This window comes from Vulpes vulpes, chromosome 1 (genome assembly GCF_048418805.1).
Source record: "Vulpes vulpes isolate BD-2025 chromosome 1, VulVul3, whole genome shotgun sequence".
NCBI classification, from domain to species: domain Eukaryota; kingdom Metazoa; phylum Chordata; class Mammalia; order Carnivora; family Canidae; genus Vulpes; species Vulpes vulpes.
This window is the reverse complement of record NC_132780.1, coordinates 196,871,361-196,891,414: the sequence shown is the minus strand read 5'-3', so window position 1 is coordinate 196,891,414 and position 20,054 is coordinate 196,871,361. Positions and strand designations below refer to the sequence as shown.

General features: G+C 45.3%; 1 protein-coding gene across 3 annotated transcripts in view; it reads left to right on the top strand.

The window, feature by feature from the left end:
* FYN (FYN proto-oncogene, Src family tyrosine kinase) overlaps window positions 1-20,054 on the top strand; it is a 211,425-nt gene that overhangs the window by 73,812 nt on the left and 117,559 nt on the right. The window lies entirely within an intron of this gene.

Below are 20,054 nucleotides of genomic sequence, written 5' to 3'. Positions count from 1 at the left end.
GGAACGAAATGAGCCTCAGCGGACTGCCCCTTCCTCAGCCCGGGCGCCGCGGCGTCCAGCCTGAACCAGAGCCCCCGTCACGCAGGTTTCTCCCTTGCCCTTTACCTCCGTGGCCTCCACCACCCCCAGCCACGCCGGCCGAAGAGCGGGTCACTTCTCCCCGGGGTCCGAAGAATCGGGCTCGACCATTTGCAGCTTGGGGGAGGTGAACCGGAGAGGCCGGGGCCCGCGATGCGCGAAACTGGCGCTCGGGGCAGCTCGGGAGTGAGCGAGCGTCCTGGACGCCCAGGGATGCTCCGCGGGGTGAGGGGGCCCCACTTCCAGAGGCAAGCCGCGAAAGCAGCGCGGGCTGGAAAGGAAATGGTGTGTTGTTGTTTTTTTTTTTAAATGAAGCCCAAATACTTAAACTTGATTGAACTCGTACTCTTAAAAGAGCCAAATAAATATGTACCCCCCGAAAGGTACCTGATTCGGAAAATGCAAAAGACTACGCCGAGCCCAGATCGGCGCTCAGAGGATGCAGCAGCAGCGCACGCCCTTGGGACGCCCAGGGGCCTCCGAAGGTCAGTGGAAACTTGCTGTTTTGAGGCAGATGGTGGATCCGGGAAACAGTTCCCAAAGCGGATGGGGCCTTTTTTTCTGGAGAAAAGTGGGTAAACAGCTAGGCCACTTAGTTGTCACTTTTCTCACTTAGAGGAACTTCTGCTGGATTCTGGTCATCTTCTGGTCCAAAACGTTATAGGTTCCCAGCCAAGAAAAACACGTACGGTTGGGAAATCTAGGAGTCTTTACCCAGTTTCTTCAAAACCCACGTCTGCATCGATCTCGGCAAACGGTCCGTGGTTAAGTCTTGGCGTTGGGGGGTTAACCTGGCGGGCGGATACAGCTCAGATACCTTGAAGGCTAACACGGCTTCGGATACTTTACTCTCTTCACTCGCTATTTGTGTTAGGAATTAGTTCGTGTTTTTCTAGTGTGATCTGGACCACAGGAGGAGACCCCTCAGTTTTCTGGTAATTCATAGAATGACTTATTCCGTTCCCCGTTACGTCCAAGTGGCCAGTAGAGAAGTTCTCTCGAATCGGTCTCCGTTTGCCCAGCCCTCAGCCTTCCCTGCCTGTAAAGATTTGTTCAGTTAAACTACGGATCATCAACAACTCCTGGATTCCTCCTTCGGGTATGCCGTGTCGGCAGCGATTACAGGGGGAGCTCCTTTAAGCGCTCTCTGACCCTGCATAAAATGCACACCGCGCATGGACCCCCGCCTTGGTTATCTTGGAAATGGCTTAAATGCAAGAATGTCTAAATGCAAGACCTTTAAAATTCCACAGAGCTCTGAAAGCCACCGAGTGGGAGGTCACAGGTGAGCCGCACCGTCAGGGCGCGACCCGGGGAGGGTTGCTTGACCACAGCGGCATCACAGGTGACGCAGAGGGCGCTCCGGCATCCCTTCGACGTAATGCCAGGCTCTCCAGGGCTAGGAGCAGATTCCCCTTACATCGGCCACTGGGTCTGGTCTTTGATGTTGTGGGGCCTTACTTGCTGGCAGCGGCCTCCTTGGGATCTGCGAAGCCTTTGGATGAAGTCGCAAGGAGGTGTGAGGTGATGAAGTATGGAGCAGCAGACTCCAAGGAGATCCTGGGAATTGTAATCTGTCTTCTTTCCAAATGATAGAATTTTGACACTTGAGATTTACGCTTACTTGTCTCTGCTGCAACCCCCATGGCATCCCACCCCATCCTCACAGGGTATCCAGCCCTGGCACCTCCTTTCCCGTGAGGACAGACCTGCAGGCCTCGGGCAATAGAGGGTTAAATCTGAAGCTAAGTTTCCAGAAATTGAAGGCAGGGCTTTTTGTGTCACTGCGAATTAACCTATTCATTAGGAATCCTGCTGCATCATCCCTGGAACTTAAATCCCCATTTTCATCTTGGTGGGTATTTTTGGAAGTCAATGAACAGTATTAGCTTATGCTCTGGAAAAAAAAAAAAAAAGGAATGATCCTGTGACAGATTTAAGGAGCACTGCTGCAGTCACTCCCGTTTTAGATTATAGTAAACTCCTCCTGCGTCAGGCTCGCCCCTTGTGAGTTCTCGCTCCCTCCCTTCATCACCTTCCCGCCGGGAGGACCTCTCCCCACCCGCAGGGCGCAGGGCCTGGGGGCAGTCCTCCGACCAGCTGAGGGACCTCTCTGCCGCCGCCGCACCCCGCCCCCCCCCCCCGGCCCCCCACCCCGGGGGGAGACCTGGGCCTAAATTTCAGCTCTTCTGCGGTTCATGTGTCATTACTTAGGGGAAAAAAATTAGCAAGCATTTTACATTGCTTATTATAAATCACTCATCGAAGCGCCACTAAACCCAAGGAATTTATTCTCTCATTGATGTGTGCGTAACTCCCATTAACATTCGTAAAATTGTTTAGAATCAAAGAACCTGCGGGAGCCGGTGACAGAGGATCCGTTTTGATCCTGCTTCTTACAAAGTGACTCATACCCACGGGGCATCGGCAAGCATTTTAAATATGATTTTTACAACTCCCTTTTAAAAAGTAGAGCAATTACTGGCTCTATCATCGCAGCGTGCCTCCGTCCTTGGGGATAGCTGGTGGCTTCCAGTCGTACAGGCCTCCCCACCCGGGCTGCAGGCTGGGACACGGGCGGTGTCCCCGCTGGAGACTGAACCCTGGCTGCCGCTCCTGCACGCGACCCTCCACCGCGGGGCTGCTGAGCCTGTGCCACCCAGAGTCACAGTCCCGCACCCGGTGCCCGAGCAGTGAGAATGGGGCCACTGTCACCCACAGGACAGCCGGGAGGACATGGAGGCTCTGGCTTCACCTGAGCTATCTGTGTGCTTGCGGACAGATAACATCGCCGACATGAGCAGCCCAGGGTGGAAGGGGCTCAGTCCAGATTCGCGTAAAGCTGTTGAAACCCTCCGTTGCCAGGCCTTCCCGGGGTGCAAGGTCCACGACGCGGCGGGAGCCGTTACAGAAACAAAGCTGAGAATCCGAGGCCTTGACGCTGCGCTTCCTCTCTACGTGTGTCTGTACGGCGCTTGCGTGGGCCCCTGATAACCCACAGAGGGACCCACAGAGGGTCTCCCCTGACGCGCCCCGTGTCTAGGCCTCCGCTGTCTCCTTCTGTCTTCCCTGCTCCTTCCCCACCTCCGCTTCTGCCTGTCACAGGGCCTTGTTGTTGCACAAGTCTTCCCAAAGCTTGGAAAGGGGGTTCCGTTTGGGTGAGATATGGTCACCTTTGGGTCCGACTTGGGCGACACACCCGGCCGGTATCCTTGCAGCGCCTGCCCCTCAGCCTGTCTTAGAAATGTTAAAATTTTATGATGCTTAGATTAACCCTGGTTCGTTTCTAAACGTTGCTCCTCGGAAAATCCTCCTACCAAACAGGCGGGGATGGGAAACTGTAAGTTAATTTTATTAGATTTTGCAGCACCGGTTATAATTGAATTATTCCCCTAAAGACTGGCAGCTCCTCACCTAGTTCTGTCCTTGGAATGTCGGCAGACCTTGCAGGAACTTCCAGTCTCCTCTGCCTTTGTCGGAGGTTGAGAAACAAGTTTTCATCTCTGTAATGGTTCATCTGGATATTCTGAGGAAGAATACGGAATATCCCTTTAACCACTGAACCTCATTTCAAACCTTTTTTTTTTTTTTTTTTTTGGTAAAGGATAAATACACAGTTTCCAAAGGAAGGAAGCAATGCTGCAATGCTGGCTATTAACAGGTAGACTCCATCTGGCACTGAACAGATAGAAACAAGCCCGGAATGCTTTTTACTTATTCTTCACCACGGCGCTGGGAACTGGGTCAGGATCATTCTTGTTTTACAAATGAGGCTGCTGGCGCTGGGGAGGTGAAGCCAGCCTGTCTCAGGGCCACAGATCCCCGCCCAGAAGAGGTGGGAGGATTGAGGGCAGGCCTGCACGATTATACTGTCCACCCCTGCGAGCTGCTGGATCGTAGCTAGAGTCAGGATGCGCAGGCCCAGGGTCAGCCCGAGGGTCCCTTGTTCCCAGAGACCCGACTGGACCCTTTAGCACCTAACAGAGCACTTGGAGCATGACAGGCGCTCCATAAATGCTTGTTGAATGAAAGTATTGTCAAAGCCAAGTAATTCATTATAATTCATCATCACATCCTCGTGACTGCCCCGGCCACGGCCAAATCTATTTTGAAACTTCTTTGCAGATATGTTTAAAAAATACATGTTTTTTAAAAAAATTTTTTTTAATAACATTACAAGAATGTGCCATATGGGTCAATGTGGCCAAAGGCCCCTGGCAGCCAGGACCATCAACAAGTCAAGAGAGGTGCAATGAGGATACCATATGCAAACTTTCTCTTTGATATAGGATTATTTCTAATGAGGGGGGCACCCGGGTGGCTCAGTTGATTGGGCATCTGTCTTCGGCTTGGGTCATGATCTCGGGGTCCTGGATTCGAGCCCCATATCGGGCTCCCTGCTCGGTGGGGAGCCTACTTCTCCCTCTGCCTCTACCCCTCCCCACTTGTATTCTCTTTCTCAGTCTCTTTCTCTCTCTCTTTCTCTCTCAAATAAATAATCTTAAAAAAAATTTATTTCTATTGGTTATTTTTTCCTGACTTTAAAAATACACTCATTGTAGAAAATTTAGTGAGATGTAAAGAAGAAAATTAGGGATGCCTGGGTGGCTCAGCGGTTTAGTGCCTGCCTTTGGCCCAGGTGTGATCCTGGGGTTCCGGGATCGAGTCCCACGTCGGGCTCCCTGCATGGAGCCTGCTTCTCCCTCTGCCTGTGTCTCTGCCTCTCTCTCTGTGTTTCATGAATAAACAAATAAAATCTTTTAAAAAAAAAAAAAAGGGAAATTAAAACATCTCGTAATCACACTCCATTGAGATAACAATGTTAAGCTCATACTTATTTCCCCTCCTTTGTGTTGGGGATGTGCTTCATAAATACACATATGAGGTTTGGATCCTGATTTAATTTAATATTAAATTGTGATCATTTTTTAATCTAATTAAATAATGACTATGGAGTTTTCCGTTGTACGAATAGACGTAATTAAACATTCACCATCCTATTACTGTGCAGTTACATTTTCTCATTTGGTATTATAAATAACATATAGTAATCATTTTGGTATCTAAATACTTGCTTATCTCCTTATTTCTTAATGGAAGCATAGACTTGACTTAAAAATATGAAGTTTCTATACATGTAAAATCCTTTTTTAAAAAAAAGATTTTGTTTACTCATGAGAGACACAAAGAGGGAGAAGCAGGCTCCATGTAGGGAGCCCAATATGGGACTTGATCCCGGGACTCCAGGATCACACCCTGGGACGTAGGCAGGCACTAAACTGCTGAGCCACCAAGGCTGCCCTATACATGCAAAATCCTAAATAAAGACAAAGGAACCATAGGAAAAAATACTTGCCACAAATCTATTAAAATTCTTAACACTCCATGCACTGGTTTCCTTTCACTCAGAATAGTTTTTCTCACATTCTCATGACCAGGCATTCGTTATAATTTCCTCACCATTGTACTGGTATCTCATCTGGTTTAGCTAAAAGTCTTCCCACTAAGTGCTTAGTTCTTTGCTCACGTGCTTGGTACCATGCGACAGTATCTATCCTCTTGAGACTTCCCAAGGACTGTCTGAATCTTGTCATTACATCTGACTTGCAAGTCCCTGAGTAACCTCCATACGTATCTCTTGAAAACAACTTAAAAATAAGAAAATAAATTCAAACTGCTGTGCCAAGCACTAAGGGTGATATTTAAAGTACGATACAGCCCCAGCCATGGAAGGATTTCCAGTCAGCTTGGGGACAACATGCCCACGTGATAAGTAAACCTGGATACCAGAGATATTAAATAAAATTTCTATATAGTAAACCTTACACACCTTGCTCCGTTGTCTACCATTTCTTCAGTTTCACTGAACACACCTGAATCTTACTCATGACACACACGAGGTGGTTTCGATCACCATGGTAATGGTTATATCCTTAAAGCCTTATCCAAATGGTCACCATAATGGCAAGAATTCTGTTTTGTTCATTATTGTTTCCCTACTGCCCCCCCACCACCACCACCACCACCGCCGCCGGCCCCAGAGCAGGGCCTGGCACGTGGTATGTGTTCAGTTGATTATTTACTGAATATATGAACAAAAGGTGTGCATCTTTTTTTCTTCACATGGAAACTACCGGCAAACAGTTATATGCTTAGGTTGACAATAAGTATAGTCAGGTCAAAGGAGAGATTGTGGTAGGCAAGAGTTCTAGCTCAAATATCAGAGCATTTGGGGTTCAAATCCTGGGCCTGCAATTTACCAGCTTTGTAACCTGGAGTAACTTCATTAATTTTTTCCAGACTTCCTGAGAATCATGGAAAACAGCCTCCTCTGTGGGTTGTTAATAAGGATGAAGTGAGGTCATTTATGTAAAGCATAGCACAGTACCTGGCACATAGGAAGTGTTTAGTAAGTGCTAGTTGTTATGTGTATTTTCCCCTTTCTTTTGATCCCTTGGTATTGTCAAACTACAGCCTATTCTCAGGGACTTAGAAGTACGAACTGGTTCATGATGAGGGATAGTACACCATCGGCCTTGGAGTCAGGCCTGGCCCTGCCACCTGAGCCCCCCTCCGTGATTTTGTACCTGGCATGTGTGCCTCTCTCCAGTGTGGTGTTCGTCGACTTATTTTTGATCTAACACACGGAATTTAATGCATTTTTATATCACAACCGTATCACATGCATATGTGACTGAAAAAGAAAATTTCATCAAATAATATCACGTATGAGGCCTATATTAGTTTCCTAGGGGTGCCAAACAGAGTACCACAAACTGAGTGGTGGTAAACAACAGAAATGTATTTTCTCATAGTTCTGGAGCCTGGAGATCCAAGACCAAGGTGTCAGCAAGGTCGATTTCTTCTGAGGCCTCTCTCCTTGGCTTGCAGATGGCCATCTTTGGCCTTTGTCCCTCACATGGCCTCTCTTCTGTGCATGTCTTAATCTCCCCTATTAAGGACACCAGTCATGGGACCCCTGGATGGTTCAGCAGTTGAGCGTCTGCCTTAGGCTCAGGGTGTGATCCTGGGATCATGCAATCGAGTCCTGTATCAGGCTCCTTACAGGGAGCCTGCTTCTCCCTCTGCCTGTGTCTCTCATGAATAAATAAGTAAAATCTTAAAAAAAAAAAAAAAAGACACCAGTCCTGTTGGATCAGAGCCCACCTTGAGACCTCATTTGGCCTTAATTGCCTTTTTAGGGCAGCCCCAGTGGCCCAGCGGTTTAGCGCCACCCTCGGCCCCGGGGCGTGATCCTAGAGATCCAGGATCCAGTCCCATGTCAGTCTCCCTGCATGCAGCCTGCTTCTCCCTCTGCCTGTGTCTCTGCCTCTCTCTCTCTCTCTCTCTCTCTCTCTCTCTCTTTGTGAGTCTGTCATGAATAAATGAATTTTAAAAATCTTTTTTAAAAAATGCCTCTTTAAAGGCCCTATCTCCAAACACAGTTGAATTCTGAGGTGCTGGGAGTTAGGACTTCAACATATGAATCGGCAAAGGGGACATAATTCAATCCCTAACCGTGCCCTTGATATTTTTTTCTCTTTTATTTTGTCAAAGAAAATGCTGAGTACGACCAACTCAGTAGATCTTTGCAGCCCACTGTATTGATTGCCAGACCACAGGTCGCAAGGTACTGCTGTGGTGGGTGGTATTGGTTAGTGTGATATTGGCACCGGCATTAGGAGGACTTGCCTTGGACGGATTGTAGAAATAGCTCAGAGGCTCAAAACGGGTAAGGGAGAGTAAGAAGATCAGAGGGGACAACCTTCTGCAGAAGGTTGCATAACAGCTAGCTAGGCTTAGGGGTAGCAAACTTCTGTGAATAGCCAGATAGTAAGTATTTTTGACTTTGTGGGCCATATGACCTTTGCCAGGGCAGCTCTGTTGTATCGTGTGACAGCAGCCAGAGACAACAGGTAAACTAACTAATGGGTGTGGCTGTGTTCCAATACAAATTCATTTATACGCCCTAAAATTTGAACTTCTAATATTTTTCACATGCCATAAAATATTCTTTTGACTTCCTCCCCCCACCCCAACAATTTAAAAATGTAAAAACCATTCTTAGTTCATGGGCTGTGCCCAAAGCAGGGAGGGGACCATATCTGGCCCCCAGGCTTTAGTGTGCACCCCTTCCCTGGCTGGTAGAGACCAATCACCTAGCTAAAAGGCTCTCAAGGAACTTGGCCTGGATAATTTTCCTCAGTTCATGTAAATGCTGAAAAATCTCTATGGTTACTCATGATTAAAATAATAATAATAATCTAAAAAGCAAGGTTTTTTGGTTTTTTTTGTGTGTGGTTTTTTTTTTTTTTTTTTTTTTTTTTTACCAATGGGAACTCTAGCTGGGGATGTGGAAAACATTCTTAAAACGCCCAGAAAGTCATTATGTGTAAAGCAGTAAAGTTAGGAATAGAATTAGCATGGAAAGTCTGCACAAAAACCAACAGAGCTCGAATCTAAAAAGGAGTCCCTTCAGAAAGTTGATATTTAGGGAAATGTAGTGGCCAGAGAAAGGCCCAGATTTTCTCAAGGTGGATGGAGGATGGCAGCTCAGCAACAGAACCCCGGTCCCCATGCTTTTCTCTGAGGAGGAGGGGGAGTGAGGGCTCCCCGTAGCCCCCCATCCTCCATGGTCCCCTCACCCTCTAGGCCATGGGGGGGGGGGCATCTGTCATTTCCCGTGGGTACGGCCCGCAGCCGCAGGATGCCCAGTAAGCGCCCCAACAAATCTGCGGGCCAGGGGGTCTGAGAACAGACTGGCCACCTGGTTTCTACGCCCCGAGGGAGTTGTTTCGGTGGCAGCTGGAGCAGCTGTACAGAGCGCACGTCAGGACGATGAACGCGCCCCCACAGACGCCAGGAGGGGGAGAGGGCCTAGCGGAGACTGAGCTGCCAGGACAAGGGCCCCGAATGCTCTCTTGCAGTGCTACCCGCTGAGGGACGTCGGGACTCCGCCTGGTGACCCTGGGCATTGCGTGGCGGGAATCCTAAGAGCCGTAGACCTCGTCAAAGTCTGGAGTGGTGTCCTGGGAGGTATATTCAGTATTTTAGACTGTCCGGTGGCAACATTTACCCACAACCAGGCTGCACAGGCAAGAATTGCTGTTGCTTCCCTTGGCAGGAAGGAGCTGATCTCACGTGGTGCCTCTGGAAGGCGACGTTGAGGGCCTGCGTGTGCCACAGAGAGAAAGCACCTTTATCCCCAGGGCTTTCCCCTGCAGGGACTCTTCAGACTGAACCAAGGACCCAGAAAACTGCTCGTGTAATTGACATGAAAAATTTTTAAAATTGGGCTTAATATCTAAATGTTCACTTTAAGAAATCAGATAAAACTAAAACGTGTTATTTCATTTTGAAACTGTGTTTGTTTCATTCCATATAATAATAACTATAATTCCATATAATAATAAATAATAATGCATAATAATAAAGTAGCGTTGGCATGAGAGTCCTCTTAAGTGAATAAAGAACACAATTTAATGAAATGGCACTTTTTAAGCTTTTAGCAAAGCAAATTTTTAAATTATCTTGCTTAAATTAAATTGCTGTGCTCTCTTCTCTCAGTACTTATAAGAGCCCTGTTTTGTTTCTGGTTTCACGGCATTAACCATCAAGATTTTTTTTTTTTTTAATTGAAGTATAACATTCATACAGAAAAGCACAGAAATTAAGTGCACTGATACTGAATTTTCATGAAGTGAGCATTGCTGTGTCAACAGCAGCCAGATGGAGGAAGAATGTCACCCAAATACCCGAAGCCCCTTAGACCTCTTTTTAGTCCCTAACCACCCCCACTCCAACCAAAGGTAACTAATAGCATTATTTCTAGTGACATTGATTTTGTCTATTTTTGAACTTCATTTAAATAAAATTGTACTATGTAATCTTGTATCCCCCTTAACATTATATTTGGAAGATCCCTCCATGTTGTTATAAGCTGTACTTTGTTCATTCTCCTTGCTGTGTAATGTTGTATAACCACACCACAATTTATTTAATGCTTCTAGTATCCTGCGTGGACTTTTATGTTGTTTCCAGTTTGAGACTTATCACAAAGAGAGCTGCTAGGAACATTCTAGTACATGTCGGTGGGTGAGCGTATGTAACATGTCCGTAGGGTAGATCCCTTGATGACGAGACCTTGGGTCATAGGTATGGGCGTGGTCAGCTTTCAGATACTTCGAGTTTTCTAGCATCTTTATCAATTTACTCTCATCAGCTTGGATATGAGGGTTCCACTTACCCCATATCCTCAGCAACACTTTGTCGTTTTAGACAGTTTGGTTGGTGTGTAGTGGTAATGCATTGTGACTTTACTTTTCTTCAACTACTAAAGCATCTTTTAATCTGTTTTTAATGGACATTTGGATTTCCTTTTTTGTGAAATTTCTTCTGAAGTATTTGCCTGTTTCTTTATTGGGTGTCTACCTTTTCCTTATGGATTTGCAGGAGTTCTTTGCTGGATGTAGTATTGTAATTATCTTCCCCTGTGTGCATGCCTTTTGATTCTGTTGATGTCATTTGACAGAGATACTTAATTTTAATGTACTACAAAATACTGTATTTCCCCTTTATGATTAGAATTTACTTAGGTTCTGTTCCTTAAAAATCTTCACCTCTTGCAAAGTGTATTTTACCTTTCACATGTAGCTCTACCGTCCATGCAGAATTAATATTTACATGGTGTAGAGATTAAGAATAATTTTTTCATGTGGATACCCAGTGTGTTCATCAACTAGGACTTCCATAACAAAGCACCACAAACTACATGGCTTAAAACCTCAGAAATTTATTCTTTCTTAGCTCTGGAGGCTAGAAGTCCAAAATCAAAGTGTAAGTGGGGCCATGTTCCCTTTGAAGGCTCTAAGGAAGAATCCTTCTTAGCTTCTGGTGGTAGCCAGCAAATCCTTGGCACTTCTCGCCTTGCAGCTGCATTGATCCGATCTCTGTGGCTATAACCATAACCCGATTCCCCTTATGTCTCTCTCTGCCTAAATGGCCTTCTTCTTATAAGAACACCAGTCATATTGGTCTAAGGCCCCCTCCTAATCTACTGTGACCTCATTTTAATGAATTACACCTCCTAGACCCTTTTTCCAAATAAGGTCACCTGCTCAGGTACAAGAGAGAAGAGGGGATTAGTACTTTAGTGTATCCTCCTGGAGCATACAGTTCAACCCACAACACCTGGTGAACCCAGCACCATTTATTGAACTTCAGTGTCATCTTTGTCATAATTTAGATGACTATCTGCATAGGTCTATTTGAGGCCTTCTTTTTTGTTCTATTGGCCTATTTATCATTTAACAAATACCCTGTTATCTTAATTACTATTATTTTGTAATGAATTTTGATTCTGATAGAATAAGTCTTCCAGCTGTGTTGTTCTTTAGGATTATCTTGGCTCCTAGCACTTTGCATTCCCATATAAGTTTTTGACTTTGCTTGTCAGTTTCCACCAGAAAAACAACAACAAAACAAAGCAAAAATAACTTTTTTTAATTGAAATTGCATTGAAAAAAATTATGAGATTTTTTTTTCAAGTTTTATTTTTATTTTAATCTCTACACCCAAAATGGGGCTTGAATTCACAACCCTGAGATCAAGAGTTGCACACTCCTCTGACTGAGCCAGTCACATGCCTGGGGAGAACCAACATCTTAAAAACAGTGAGATTTCCAGTCCATGTACATGCATAACCCTCCATTATTTAGGTCTTTAATTTCTCTCAATGTTTTGTGTCAGACTTATCCTTTGTTGGATTTACTCTTAGGTATTTGATGGGTTTTTTGTTGTTGTTGTTGTTGTTGGAATTGGTTTGAAAAAATAGGAAGGTGAGGAAAAGAAAGAAGCTTCTACTGGGTTTCTACTTCTACTTTACATTATTAGGAAATGTTCCTTAGTTAATCAAGCACAGCAGGACTAAGGTTTAAATTGAGGTCTCACTGACTGATTCCAAATAAGACCTAGGCAAATAAATTAGTTATCACTTCAGGAATGGAAGCTTGATGAGAGGTGAAATCATTCATAATGTGGAGTCCTTGGGGGTGGATAAAATAGGTCCTTGGTTGAGAAAAGGTGGAGGTGTTTGGTCACCCACCCTGCCACATGGCGAACCTGTGTTCAGGCTGGAAGAGATGAAGACAACATGCAGAACCTGGGTGGGGGTAGGGAACTAGATCCGAGATTTTCAGAGTTCTTAGAACATTAGGGCTCCCCCAGAAGAGCCAGATGGGCCAGCAGGATGGCCCAGGTGGTGGCGTTTTGAGTCCTTCTTCCCCTTGAGCCAGGACTGTTCTGTTCTACTTTCATCTAATACACTGTTGGCATTTAGTATAAACCTTGAAAATGTACACCACATGTGTATGGATTCACAAGGTTCTTGTACTAAAGAGATTGTATTAAATCTACCAGGCTGGACATTCTTTAACATTTCATCCATCCTTAGGATTCTGGGATTCTCATACTGTATGTAGCCAACCTCCACTCCAGGGGCTCTGTACACATCATTATGAACCTTGATCTTGGCAGCATTGTGATACCATGTGCATTTCGCGGGCCTTCCCAGGAGCCACTGCAGAATGTTTGCTTGGAGGGCCTTGGGAGGAGTATTCCAGTTGGAAGGGAGCTCAGGGACGTGTCCAGCAGCTGCACCTGCAAAGCAGTGTTTCCGCTGAGGCTCTGGACGGCAGATCCCTAGAAATAGCTTCATGTACAAGGACACGTCAGAAATAATTCAAGTGTACTACAAAAACTGTTTCTATTTTCTTTTTACCTGATACGTAAATGATGTGATCCCCTGACAGAAACTCATTGTTCATTCTTTAACTCGTTTAGCAAAAGACATGATTATTATAAATACATACTTCATTCTCATGAGTCTTATAGAAGCAGAATCTTTATTTTTCCGTCTGAGAGCCAACTAATTAGACATTCCAGTGGCATTTATTTCTCCCCCGAATAAACTAGGGGTCTTCAGCCCAAAGATTTAAACTTAATAATTTATTACTATAATTATTAGAAATTATATCATTACTACTCCTACTTGGGACGGATGGGGATGACAGGGAGCGAGGGGGAGCCCTAAAGCCCCACCCAACCCCTCCAGCCATCCCCTTTGCGTGACTCAGTCCAACCATTTGTGCCAGTGAGCCCAAAATATATACCTCCCTAGTCTGACTTCAGAGCTGGCCTGTTGGGCAGCTGAGGATAAGCTCATTCGCTGGTTTGGTGGTGCCTCCAATTCTCTGAGCTGGCGTTTTGTAGTTCTTCCTTCCTACTCTCTTATTCTGTGGTCAGTAATTTCTTTCTGCTGGCCGAGTGCCTTCTCTGTTCATCTCTTTTTCTGTCCATCTCTCTTCTTCCTCATTTCTTCTGCCGTTTACTCCCCCTCCAGCAAATAATAAAACAGGCAACAACCAAGCCTCGCTTGAGCCTCCCCAGCTTGTTGGAGTGAGGCCAGAAGAAATAGGGCCTTGCAGGCGAGGGAAGCAGATGGGTCAGCGGTGCCTTCTCAGAGCACCCGTCCTCCTCCCCCAAGAGGACCGAAGGCCACAGTCAGTCATGAAGCAGGCTCGGTTTTCTAGGCAACCCTGTGTTTTCTTGTTCCCATCCTCCCCTCTTGTGATTGGGCTCTGTGTGCTGGCTTGTTTAATGCATTATCCCACCATTTGGAACGCTTTAATTTTTCAGACAATTGACTTTAGACTTGCAGAGAATATGGTATCATGGAAAGAGGATTATATTTCAAATCTATTGTTACTTTTGTGCACAAGCTGCCCAGCTTGGACCTCACGCCATGCAGGACAGCAATGGCCCCCGGGGGGGGGGGGATGTCATTCTCCCCACCCACACATTCCTTGATTTTGAAAATAAGACTCAGCAAAGACTCCCACAGCTGTTTCTTAGCAAGTGGGCTCCAGGAGTGTGTCCTGGCTTTATCATCAGCCTGTACTGTCTAGAGGAAGACTTGGAATCTCCAGATTTTATATACTTTATATACAGAATTTATATACTTTGGTTACAGAGGTGAAGTAAAAAGGTTAATGCCCTTTGAATGCAACAAAATAAGTGGAAGTGCCTCTTCTGTGCAAGGCCCTGGGCCAGGCACAGTGCCTGTGGCTCAAAGATAGATTTAGAGTAGGTTCCTGCCCTCAAGGAGCTGGCTCTTTCCCTCGAAGCAGATGGCCTGGGAAGTTCTATAGTAGAGGTACAAATAGAATGAGATTAATTCCAGTGGAGGAAACTGGACGAGAACTTCAGGAAGGGATTTATATTAGAGTCAGGCTAGAGGGATGGGTTGGTTCTCCATTCTTGCAGGTGGAGGGAAGAGCACCTAATGGGGAAGAAACAAGGCATATGAAGGCCTAGGAGAGGAGCAAGTGCAGGGAACAGCAAGTGCTTTGGTAAGACTGGGCATGAAGGAGGAAGAAGAAATGGAAGATAAGGTTGAGGTGGGTTTGGAATAATAGTGGAAATTGGAAAATAGTAGCTCTGAGTACAAAGCTGAAGAGTTTGAGTTTATGGAAGTCATTGGGTGTTTTGTTTTGTTTTGTTTCGTTTTGCAATGCCACCAAACCCTGAAGTCCTAAGAGGTGGCTCAGAAGCACTGCAGGGGCAGAGGTCCAGATCAGCTCCTCTCTTTTGCATATTATGTACTGGGGAATTGTCTTTCTTTAAAGAGTATTCCATTTTAAGAGGAATGGAAACCCAGTGGTATATGCAAAAAAGACCCATTCATTTATCCAGTCAGTTAACAAATATTAAGTGACTCCTACATACTTAGTCCTGTACTAGGTTTGGCTGAAAGACCATTGAAGATCTCAAACTAATCAGTGGCATGATAGCAGGAGCCCACTGGGTTAGCATCCTAACTTAGAATCCTGTCTCTGCTGCCCACTATTTATACGAATTTAGGCAAGTCTCTCGGTCTCACTGGGATCAGAGTCTCACCTGGAAAATACAGGGCTGGACTGATAAGTCCTTCCCAGCTGGGGCATTCTAGGGCTGATGTGATCAGAGCTATGATCCAGAGCTTGTTGACAGAGGGGGAAAAGGAGAGACCAAAGTCAGAGAGGCCAGTTAGGAGGTGATGGCAGGAACTTCTGAGAGCCATCCTAAGACTCTGAGCGGGGGGCGGATTTCACTTACTCAGGCAACAAACATGTAACACTCAGTGCCAGCCACCATGTGCTAAGCTAAGCATTGATAATATGGCAGCGACCAAAACCAGGTCCCTGCCTTCCAAGTACTTTGTGTCTAGGAGGCAGCAGGAGGGACTGGGAACATGGGTGATAGATGTAAGGATGTGATTTGAAACTCATGACAAGGGATGCTGGTTGGAGCTATGGAAGCATAGGAGGCACCAGAGAAGAGAAAACAAAAATATTTGGAGAGAAAAAGAGACCTGCAGTGATAGAACCTAAGGAACATTCTGTGGAGAACCAACTGATTTCACTCCGTGATAGCGCATTCTTCATCAAGCCAACACAACAAACCTGTCCCTCAAAATATCCGGTTGTGGCTAAGAAGCTGTAGCACGCAGAAGAGATAATGTCCGTTTAGACAGCCAGCCCTCCTTGACTACGTACATCACTCCTGTATATGAAGTAAAATTACCCCAAGGTCGTATATGGTTTTATGCAAGAGCAGGTCTATTTGGTTTCCTCAGAACGGTCTTTAAGAAATACCAGTGTATGTAAAAATGCTATAGGTGACGGCCCAAGTTGCTGGCCTCTCCAATCTTTTCCTAGACCAGCTGGCTCTTTTTTACTTTTCCCCAAGTTATTGGAGTGGATCCAGGAGCAGATTCTGAGATCCTCAAGCTTTTCCTTATTTACCCTGCCAGTAATTACATGTCACAGGTTGTCTTCACTACTGGAGTCTGAGAGCTGAGCAATTAGTCTCCCATTGTCTTTACAGGAAATGACATCCATGTGGCTTCTGGGGAAAACAACTGTTGACCGCTCTGGTTAAAATAATTTGGAAAGCGTTCAGCACTTCCTCTGGTTGATCATTTAAACTGGCTGATTTGGAAAGCCTTTGGAAATGAGCAAAGCTAACAAAGGTTGTTAGAACCAGAAATACTCCCGAATCAGTTCCCCCAAAGAAAACAAGTCTCTAAACTGTTGCTCTGGTCTCTCAATGCACCATCTTGTCCAGACTCTTCAGCATGCAGCTGAGCCCAATGCCTCGGTGTTCTGTTCCTTTTATAATGCTTTATTGGGCACTGATTAATCAAGATGCTTTCCAGCTACAGATAATTGAGAACCCAACTCAAGGAGTCCTGAAAAATAAGAAATTTACTGGAGCTCCATTGATTCCACAGACTTCACAGTTGGACCTAATGCAGTCACGCCAACTCTGCTTCCCTGGGACATTTTGTCTTTGCTTTCCTCTCTGGGCCCACTTTATCATCAGACTAGAGCGACGTAGCTACAGAAGTCCTAGGCATCGTATCCCACACAACATGCAGAAGGGGGCAGTTTATCTCAAAATGAGGGGAAGCTCCCAGCAAAACATTCTTCACATCCTCACAGCCTGATTTGGGTCACATGCCCAATCTTGAACCAGTCCCTGACAAAAGGAATGTGTTCTCCTTACATCAATGCATTTGAAACCCTGTGGACGCGCAGATCACCTGGGGATCTTGTAAAACAGATTCTGATTCAGTAGATTTGGGCCAGGGCCTCAGAGCTGACATGTCTCAGAAGCTCCCTGGTGATGCTGATGTTGCTGGGTGGCACACCACAAGGCCTTAGGTCCTTCAGGTCCCCACCCTCCAGCTGGGAGTGCTGTCACCTGCCCCGAGACACTGTGGCTGAGGAATCTAGGGGATCTGTTAGGAAGAAGGGAGAAGGAATGACCCATGCAGACAGGGACTGTTTCCAGGGGTAATGAGAATGTTAACCTTTAAACCAGGAGTTGCTTAGGGTCTATGGTATGTATTAGAAGCAAAAAGTACATGCAGGGCAACGTGTTATATGGGAATGCCTATAATTATTTACTATTTATGAAGATGTATATGTCATCATTTTTTGAAGATTATTTATTAGAGAGAGTAGGAGTGGGGGGTTGGGAGAGAGGGAGAGAAGCAGACTCCTTGCGAGTGCGGAGCCTGAGCGGGGCTCCATCTCAGGACCCCGAGATCATGACTTGAGCCGAAGGCAGATGCTTAACCGACTGAGCCACCCAGGCACCCCATATGTCATAATTCTTGAAACGAAAGATTAAACACTCACTATCACACAGTTCTTTTTTTTTTTAATAGCGTATATCTAGTGTGTCTCAAAAAGTACAAATTCAAATGAAATAGATGTAAATGTCCTTAAGTTTAAAAAGAGTGTGCCAGGCCCAGCCTTTGAGCTGCATGAATATGTCATCTTAGTCCTCAGGGAGAGACTATACCCTCACTGTCCTAAGAGTCCCTTGATATGATGTTGAGCATGAAAAATACTGTCAGTGGTTGAATTCATGCAAAAGCAAATAATCACAATGCCCTTATGAGTGATTTTCAGTGGAGAAAATTATACTCTCATCATTTGAAAAGAAAAAACTGTTTTGGTTTTTTTTTTTTTAAGTTCACTTACTTTTTTAAGAGATCTCTTCACCAGAGTGGAGCTCAAACCCATGACCCTGAGATCAAGAGTCGCATCTATTATTTTTAAATTTTTCTTAACAAAGATACACAGGAATCCTGAGCTGCAGCTGTTTAGGGAGAAAGCTGATAAGACCAAAGGACTGGTGTCTATCCTGAAGCAGATCTATCATAGACCCAGTGGGGCTCAGAGTGAACTACACAGCCAGGTGTTGAGTAGGCCCTCCTGAGACAGTCTCTTTTTGGTGGTGGTGTCATCTCTGACCTCATATGCAAGGACAAGCATCACTTGGGAAGGAAGATGACATTTTACCACTCCATCTCCCGGAACCCCCGGCTCACATATGTGAGACCTACGGGAGAAGCCGGAGCAACTCTTAACTGGCCTTGCCTGCATAGGTCACCAAGGTGCGCATACTTAGGAAATCACCGGAGATTTCTCGTCTTTGCAAAAGCCCTGCAGGTTGAGAGATTCCCAGCTACTCTACACTCTGTGAAGGCAGGGACTGTGCTTGTGTGACGGATAGTGGAACCGCTGGTCCCTTCCCAGGAGATCTGTCAGCAGCACTGACTGAGCATCCACTCTCTAAAGAGAAGTAAAAGAAGAGAACGTTTTGTTACCTAACTTCAGCAATTGATACTCTAAATATGGAGTGTTTAGGTGTGCTGTCTACATATTTAGGACCTCACAGCCTGCCAAAGAGACATGAAATAAAAGTCATAGTAGCTGACCTGTATGGGGCAGGCGAGAAAGCCCTTGGACTTGCTGATTGATTCAAACAGTGCCGGCCGCATGCTTTCCCACCTGGATGTGCAGTGAAGCAAAGCATTATTAGCCAAGGGAGGGGGAAAAAAAGAGTACGTTCCCTTATAGCCTAAAAGGTAGGATACAGTAAGTGTATTTCAAGTATCTGTATCGAATAAAACATAGTTTTTGAAAGGACAAAAAAAGGAGTAAGATCATAGCCATTGGGAAAATCAAGGTAGAAAAGGCTCAAGAAGAAGAAAGTTGAGCCAGGCCTAAAAGCAGGAGCTCATGACCTGGGGTCCGGGAACGGAATTTGGGGCTCTGTGAACTTAGATGGGGGGGAATTGTTTTCACTAACCCTTAACCAAAATCTAACATTTCCTTCTATTACAAAAGCAGCATTGCATTAGTTCTTTGTCACCAATTACAGGTATTTTCATATTACATTATGGTTATAGAGACTTCCTAAAATATCATTTATGTCCAACAGTACTTCAAATTACAGTAATTATTAGACTTCTGCTGGAACTTATTTAAATATGGAAAGAAACATAGTTTTGTCATATATTTTGATAACTATATATCAACATACTTCTTTGGAATCCTGTTCACGTATTAATTTCAAGCATTTAGAAACATTATTCTGAGAAACGTGTCTCTAAACAGCCTACGGCACAGAAAGGGTAAAGAAAAATGGCCCAGACGATGGCTTGGCCTCCTACCAGCAGTTATGAGACAGAGACTCTCGGGAGGACCTGGCAGGCCCACGGACGCGGGCCAGGATAGGTGACTGGATGCTACGGCTTCCGGTGGAAAGATGTAGAGATAGAGCAGAGGGGAGCTGGAGTCCCAGGCTAATGTAATTTCACAGATAAATTTGTAGGTCATGGGAAGCCATGGAAGGTGTTTCTGCAAGGCCTCTTAAGTTGTGTTTGGGAAGGATGCCTTGCAGAGCCACGAGAGTAGGATTGGAAGGAAAGAAACCGGGGGCCAGGGAACCGGTTCCTGCCAGGAGCAATGCCAGGCGGTGTAATGATAAGATAGAGAGAAGGCGATGAGTTCCAGCACGCCCGCAGGACTAGAAGGGCAGGCTGGGACCTGGCTTTACCCAGGAGGTGAGGAAGGCCGTGTTTGTTTCCAGGCCCGGGTGATTAGGAGACAGATAATAGCTCCTTGCATGCCCTAAGTGTTTACTGCATGTCAGGTGCTGTTTTAAGCCTTGCTGTGACATTTATATGTCATTATATTTATCACATTTAATCTCCATAACCACCCTGGGAGGTCAGTACAATAATCCCTGTTTTACAGATAAGAAAACAGAGTCTAGAAATGAACGGTGAGTGTCTCATGGCCAGCAGTTGCGAAGAGAGTGTGTTATTGAAGGAAATAGGGAAGAGAATTGGCTTGGGGGGAGACTTTCCATGAGTTCAATTTTAGATCTTCTTGCATTGTTTTGTCTTCCATTATTTTAAAGGGCTTAAAATTCAGGTATAGTGTGTGAGCAATAGTTTCTGGCTTATTTCATTGTCCAGATTTTTATTCGTTTGTTATTATGGGTGCCGAGTTAATTTGTAAATTGGTTTCATCTTCCTTTGAAAAACAAGATGCATCCAGCAGTAAGTGTTTGGT